This window comes from Gossypium hirsutum, chromosome D03 (genome assembly GCF_007990345.1).
Source record: "Gossypium hirsutum isolate 1008001.06 chromosome D03, Gossypium_hirsutum_v2.1, whole genome shotgun sequence".
In the NCBI taxonomy this organism is placed as follows: Eukaryota; Viridiplantae; Streptophyta; class Magnoliopsida; order Malvales; family Malvaceae; genus Gossypium; species Gossypium hirsutum.
In genome coordinates, this window is record NC_053439.1 from 27453436 (window position 1) to 27461112 (window position 7677).

The 7677-nt window shown below is 36.7% G+C and overlaps 1 non-coding gene across 1 annotated transcript; it reads right to left on the minus strand.

Annotated features, from left to right (window-relative positions):
• Nucleotides 1–282: 282 nt before the first annotated feature.
• Nucleotides 283–389, minus strand: LOC121215662 (small nucleolar RNA R71). The gene has a single exon (XR_005911638.1). It is a non-coding gene; the product is annotated as a small nucleolar RNA R71 (small nucleolar RNA).
• Nucleotides 390–7677: the final 7288 nt, after the last annotated feature.

The window sequence follows — 7677 nt, forward strand, 5'->3', positions numbered from 1 at the left end:
TAAATCTTGAGTAATACTTACTAAATCAAATCAACTTCCAATCCCTATGGAGACGATACTCACTCATCATTATATTACTCAAAGCGACGTGTAAACTTGTATATTTGCATTATTTACACACAATAGTGTTCCTGAAGACGCCTTGTGGATTAAACTGTTTCCTTATTCTTTTAGATATCGTGCAAGTGTGTGGTTGAATGCTTTGCCATTGGGAATAGTGGCATCATGGAATGATTTTTCCAAAGATTTTTTCTACGGTATAATCCCCCAAATATAAATATCAAGCTTAGAAATGACATCACATCTTTTCAGAAATTAGAAGATGAAACGTTATATGAAGCTTAGGAACGATTTAAGGAATTACTTTAGAAATGTCCGATGCATGGATTCCAGCACTAGACATAGATGAAGATGTTTTATAATAGGTTGAATGCACATACGAGGATGGTAGTTGATGCCTTCGCCAATGGTACCTTGTTTGATAAATCTTATAATGAAGCATATGAGATTTTGGAAAAGATTGCCAACAATGATTATTAATATCCAACCACAAGAGTTTGGACGGGTAAGAAAGCTTCTGGCACCATCGATCTTGATGCAATCACTTCATTGACAGCCCAGGTATCATCTTTTACTAATATGATCAAGACGATGAAGATACCAACTGTAGTTCAGGAGATGAAAGCAGTTGGGCTAACATGTGTTTATTGTGTTGAAGACCATGTGTTCGATGAATGCCCATCAAACCCAACATATGTGTGCTACATGGGTAAATTCAATCGGAACAATAACCCCTATTCCAACATCTATAATCTAGGGTGAAGGTAACATCAAAACTTTAGTTGGAATAATCAAGGTGAGGGGAATTTTAATAATGCTACAAGAGAGAATGCCAACAGTGTACCGCTTGGTTATAATCATCCTATACCGAGGCAAAATGTACAACAAGGTCAGGCCTGAGAATCATCATCATTATCATTATCTATGGAAGCTTTTTTGAAAGAATATATGGCCAAGAATGATGTTGTAATTTAAACTCAATCTGCTTCCCTTCGAGCTCTTGAGAATCAAGTGGGGAAGTTAGCAAATGCTTTGAATTCAATATCACAAGGGAAGAAACATTGCAAGGTAATCACTCTTAGAAGCGGAACTTAGCTTAATTGTGTTGCTCAAGATGCCACTGCAAGAGAGAATAACTCAAATAACAAACTATGTAAAGATCCCAAAGCCATCTGAAAAGTACATTACACTTGAAAAGGCTAAACATAAGAATGTTGCAGCAGAATCTGAACATGTTGTCCACAAAAATGCCACAGCAAAACAATATCAGCAACCTGAAGGACAACGACCTCCACCTTTTACTCAGTGGTTCCATAATTTTAAACAAGATGTTCAGTTCAAAAGATTTCTAGATATTTTGAAGTAACTCCATATCAACATATCGTTAGTAAAAGCTTTGGAGGAAATGCCTAATTATATAAAATTCATGAAAGATATACTGTAAAAAAAGAGCATGTTAGAAGAATTTTAGATTGTGACTCTCATTGAAGGGTGCACAACAATGTTGATGAATAAACTACCTTCAAAGTTGAATGACCCAGTGAGTTTCACTATCCTATGTTTAATTGGAAATCATTATGTTGGTAAAGCATTATGTGATGTAGGAGCAAGTATAAATGTAATGCCTTCGTCTATTTTCAAGAAGCTGGGAATTGGGAAGGCAAGACCCACAATAGTCACACTGCAGCTAGCTGATCGATCTTTTGAACATCTAAAAGGTAAAACTAAAGACGTGCTAGTAAGAGTAGATAAGTTTATTTTTCCACTGGATTTCATTATTTTAGAATGTGAAGCTGACACAAATGCATCGATTATTCTTGGAAGCCATTTTCTTACTACAGGTAGACCTTTAGTCGATGTATAGAAAGGTGAATTGCCAGGAGGATGAATGATCAGCATGTCACTTTAAATATATTTAATCCATAGAAATGTGCTGATGAAAATGGAGAATGCCATGCCATTGACTTGATAGGAGCAGCAATGGAGGAAGAGTTCACAAGATTTTGCCACAGTAATTCTGATAGTGATGAAGATTCATTTGAGCAGAGACCCTTGTGCACTTTGCTGGAGCAAAATAGACCTTTCAATTTTGATGAAAAATGCTTGGTAGCTGATGTATATTCACATGGAGCTATTGATGTCAATGACATGAAAACGGGGGACACATTTAAAGTTAAGGGGAAATGCTTCAAGCACTACTAGGGTGCTCATGTAGAGTGAGACAAATAGTCCATTGATCTTCGAGATGTTTAATGTCAACATCTTGAAAAAAAAATATTTTATAGATTTAAATTTCTCTTAGTTATTTCATTTGCTTTGTTTAATAAACTGCAGGAGGGGAAGGGGTCAATGATGTAAAGCCTGTTGAGACGAATCCTACATAGAAAAGAATGCACCCAAAGCACTAGAAGAAGAATAAAAAAAAAGAGTTTGTTAGCATTGAGACTGACCGTGAGGACGAAAAGGATGCAAATCCCTCAGTTACACCACTAGTGGACAACACATGGCTATTCCACCTCTTTCTACTAAACTAATGACTGAATAGAATCATGAGATTTATCTGATTATTGATAAACTCACCAGATTTTATAATGAAGAGGAGGATGTACCACTCAATTTACTTAAACGGCCGATTCATCATTAGATGAGTGCACGAAAGACCACTCGTCGTAATTAAAGTCCGACCATTAAGTTCCAAGCTCACAAAATTTTTCTACCTTTATTACATCTCATCATGTATATATATGTTCTTGCACTCATGATTCATATCTGCACATGCATTGAGGAGAATGTATCTCTTAGGTTTCAGGTTGTATTGTGCATCTATACTGCATTAGATATTTAGTTGAACATTTTTTAGTGTTTTTTTGTTCATTTTTCATTCATTTTTCCATGGCACACATGACTGTTAGAAATTGTTTAGACTATGATTGTAACACCCCAAACCCAGCCTAGACATTATTGCCAAATCTGGCATGTCACATTGAAGTGTTTTTCGAAAACCATGTTTTCATTAAAACCCTTCTTAAAATTTTAAACTTCTTGTCAATTAAAACTTGTATAAAACCTCAGTTTGCATTTGTTTATTTTCAATCGAGGTTTATTAAAAACTTATTACCTTTAAAACAATATTTTTGTTGAATCTTAATTTAAAAAAAATGATTTACAAAAACGTGATATTTAGAAATTAAGGTGCAGAAACATAGTGTAAAAAAATAGTTATTGTTTTGGAAAAACGTGTTCTACTTCTAGCAGATAAAATCCAAAAATTATAGAGGCCCTAATATAACCCGAATCAAAATCAAATTGCGTAAGTCAATGAGCAAAATAGAATAAAACATGTGTAGTTGTGTGGCCCTCCCCGAGTCTGAAGGGTGGGGATTACCTGCACAGTTAGACGGAAGGGTGAGTTTGCAAAAACTCAGAGTGTAATCCTTTAAAACACAAACAGTCAGATATACGGTAAGTAGATATGCAGGCAGAAATCTAGCCCAATCGAACCAATACACCATCCGTACCAACCAACACACCATGTGGGGATAAAATTGACCCACCCAACCAACACACCAAGCTTAGCACCGGTTGCGACACTAACTCAATAGAATGGCTCGGCACCATAGACAGAATGACTAAACACCATAATTATCGTAGCAACACTGCCAGATAACAGAACGGCTAAAAGCCATAAGCAGAAAGGTAGTAAGCCTTGAACAGAATGGCTACAATCCATACACTTCCTCCATCAATATTAACCCAGTGCAGAATGCCATGCTCAGAACCAGTCATACAAATCACAGACAAATCAGTCATTTACACTCGAGGGGCAAAATAGTCATTTACCTTCTAAGGGCATTACGGTTATTTTACCCTATTGGGGTATTATGGTCATTTTACCCTAAGGGGTATTACGGTCATTTTACCCTATAGGGGCATTACGGTCATTTTACCCTATAGAGGTATTATAGTCATTTTACCATGCAAGGGCATTACGGTCATTTTACCCTACAGGGGCATTACGGCCTTTTTACCCTATAGGGGCATTACGGTTATTATACCTATTTTAAGGTTTCAGTACCAATAACGACATTCCCAAAGGTTTACAGTCGCCTCGAGCGACACAGATAATCCACACGGTCAAAACAGTGTAAATGGGGCCAAAGCCCAATATTTGGCCCAAATTCAATCACGGCTATGCGAACTACTTAGCCTAATCCAGTTCCTGCCACTTTTCATAGCTTTTATCCGTGTGGGACACACGGCCCAATAGCACTAGGATGCTCGTAGTGGCCTCTACAGTCTAACAGCCATATTTGTAGGCTCGGTTCACCACGCACGCCCATGTGCCCTTAATCGTCTATTTTCAGCTTTTCGGCTTCTTTTGATTTACAGAAGAGACAGTGTGATTACACACACTCTTTCAGCTCTACGAAAGTAATGATTTATGGTGTACAGATACACACCTGATTACGTAGAGTACTAAATATCTACGGGCGCCAAAACCTTGACTAGACGATCAACTATGATTTGCTTACTAGATCCAGAGCTCGGTGCAGCGACACTTCCCCATCCTGGAGAAAAATCCTGAAGAGCCGACACCTTACGCCGCTTAAACTTGGGAGTAGATGCTAAGCGCTCAAACTTAGTCGGTACCTTTGCTATCACTTTATTACTAGCACCCTCTTCAACCATCGAAAGTTCTAGCCCCCAAAAGAACATACACATAGGAGAAAAGAGAAGAATTGGTAATAAGGGATCGCACCATTTGGCTTAAATAATAAAAGAGAGAACTGAAAGGAACCGAGAGACTTAACGATTAACAGAGATTACTTGCCAAATCAAAAACAGGAATGGAGAGAGTACAGGATGTAGGAGCAGAGAATCCCTTAAACCAAGACTAAACCGTCAGGGGTTTGAGAGGGGAACAAAAAATAGATTTAACCAGAAGTGAAGAGTATAATCACTTACCAAGAAACAAGGTATTTGGCCAAGGTATTAAAAAGGAAGATGGTGATAGAGCAATTGAAAAGAATGAATAAAGAATGGAAGAAGGATAAATTCGGTCACAATGGCTAAAGGATGGAAAGAGGAAGAGAGCACATAAGCAACCAAAGAGGAGAACGAAAAGAATCAGTTCACAAATGCCAGTGAGAAAAGAGAGATAGGAAGAGCAGTAAGCAAACAAAAATACAAAAGCTAAAACCTGAATGGATGAAAAAGAGAAGAAATATAATTTCAGCTCCTAAAAAAAAGTGACCAAAACGTGATCAATAGAAACAACCAAGACCAATTTCCCAAAAAAACCAATCCTCTAGCTGAATGCAAAAAAAACAAAAAGTGTCTTCACTTACCTATTCGGCACCTAAAAGCCTATGATTGAATTTGCATAATGGGAAATCCACTTTTTCGGCCAACTACTAACACTCCCCTCAACGTCCCATAATCCATTCCTACAATTTCTCAACCTACCAATTTGCATCACTTTCAAACTCCTCCAACACCAGCATTCATCCAGATCCCCTAAATCTCTCCCCCAAGACCAAATCAAACTTCACCTTGCAGAGTTTCAGTCTAACTCCACTTCTCAAGCTGCAGGGAAATAACATAAATATTCATTGCATGCCAAAGGATTCGAACCCAAACTCTCGCATCAGTCAATTCACGCTACTTGCGTCATTGCCACAAGCTCTTTTTTGTCACATTTTATCTTCAATTAAATAAAAGGTCTAAAGGCCAAAGTTCAGGTTCCTTTAAAAAAAAACCAAAATAAATTGCAAGAGCCAAGACTTGAACCCAGGTTCCCTTGTAGCCTTAATGACGCGACAACCACTAGACCATATGCTTCCTTATGTCAGTTTTTTAACACAAGAATTTAAAAGGCCTACAACCAAGAATCTAGGGTTTTATCCACTTAAAATCAAAATTTTTGCTAGAACCCAAGTTTGAACCCAGGACTTTTCCAACTCCTTTCAGGACCCTTAACCACTAAAGCAAACATACTTTTGTGCACAGTTTCCTAACCGTTCCCTTGCTCAAGGCCCAATACTTCTAGGCCCAAATTCTGGGGCATTACAGTGATGAGTGGTTTTTGTCTATGATGTTCGATGAGGAGCTTAATTCTTTAATAAAATTAGAAAGTTGTGATAGTGGATTAGGTGATTTTATCTTGGGGTAGTTTGCCTGCAAATTGACCCCTAAAATTAGGGTGTCCTAATTTCAATTATAATTAATTTATAGTAAATTTCTTTTAATAAACTTAGAGATTCTTGAAGCTAACTTTAGTGCAATGGCAATACTCAATAATGAATAAAGTGGGCTAACCTCAGTGCAATGGCAATACTCAATAATGTGTAAAGTGGCAATGTGTAAGAAAATTCAAGAAAAAAATGCCATCAAATACTCCAATGCTTAGAACTGCTAAGTAGGTCAACAGCATTTTGTTTGCTCCATTGTGTTGTTGATTAGAAAAGCAAGTTCGAGTAAGAGTGTGTAAAATAAAAATAATAATTAATAGTATAAGGGCACTCTACTGTAGTAATAGGCTGAGTAGCTAAGGGGGTAGTTTTTTGCTCCATCCATCTTTTTAGTCAAAAGCCTTAGCTTTATGAGTGAGTATTCAAATCGTCACATGATTGAGTATTCGGCAATTTAGTGTATGCTCCATTGTAATTATCGAGTCAAAGAATCATGTGACGAGCTGAATCCCCTAATAATAATAACAGGTATAATAAATGGATATGTATGTATTTGAGTATGTATAAGGTTATGAAAAAAAGAGGAAAACTGAGTTAGTTAAAAGATGAGTTAAGTAAATTAGGAGATACTTGCTATAGTGAAAATCTCATGAATACATAGGATTTTTCATTCTTTTAGGGCACAATTTTCTACACTCCCTTTGCTAAATAAGCTTATGAAACTTCATCAAAATTTTAACACATAGAAGATTGCTGAGAATTGAAGTACAATATGCTCTTTAAATGGCCTAATAATCAAAAGATAATTATGTTGCTATGACAATTCTTACATTCCTGCATTCATACATATTTTGATTGAGGACAAGCAATAACTCAGGTTCGGAGGTCTGATAACTCTTGAAAAGAGTTATACTTCATGCCTTTATATCTAGCGAATTGCTTGTACATAAGTAAATATAGTTTTATTTTAAGACATCCCATTCATAATTTTCAATGTTTTACATTAAGAAGATTGGACTGTGCTTAAATGTTATTCTATGTTACTTGTACTTGTTTGCAGGAAGGATTTGTTTGGTAGTAATTGGTAGGTGAAAAATGCAGAAAAACAAATAAATAAATGAAGGTTTGTCATGGCAAAAGGTTGGATAGTTTGCCAACACGAATGCTGTGGCAATTCTAGAAAGACCAAGTCAACACTCAATGCATAATAGTTTTAGCTCAACTCTACTTGTACCAGAAAAATCTACCTAAAAATAGGGAATAAAATCATGGGCTTATTGGATTTACCGTAAGGAAAAAGCTTATATAAAGCCAAAGGATGAAACCTAAAAGGGGGGAACGAAAATGAATAACAAGGAGGAAACCCTACATGGGGCAAACACAAAAGAAGAGAGATCCTTAGGCAAAAATAGAGGGTAGCGGGTGA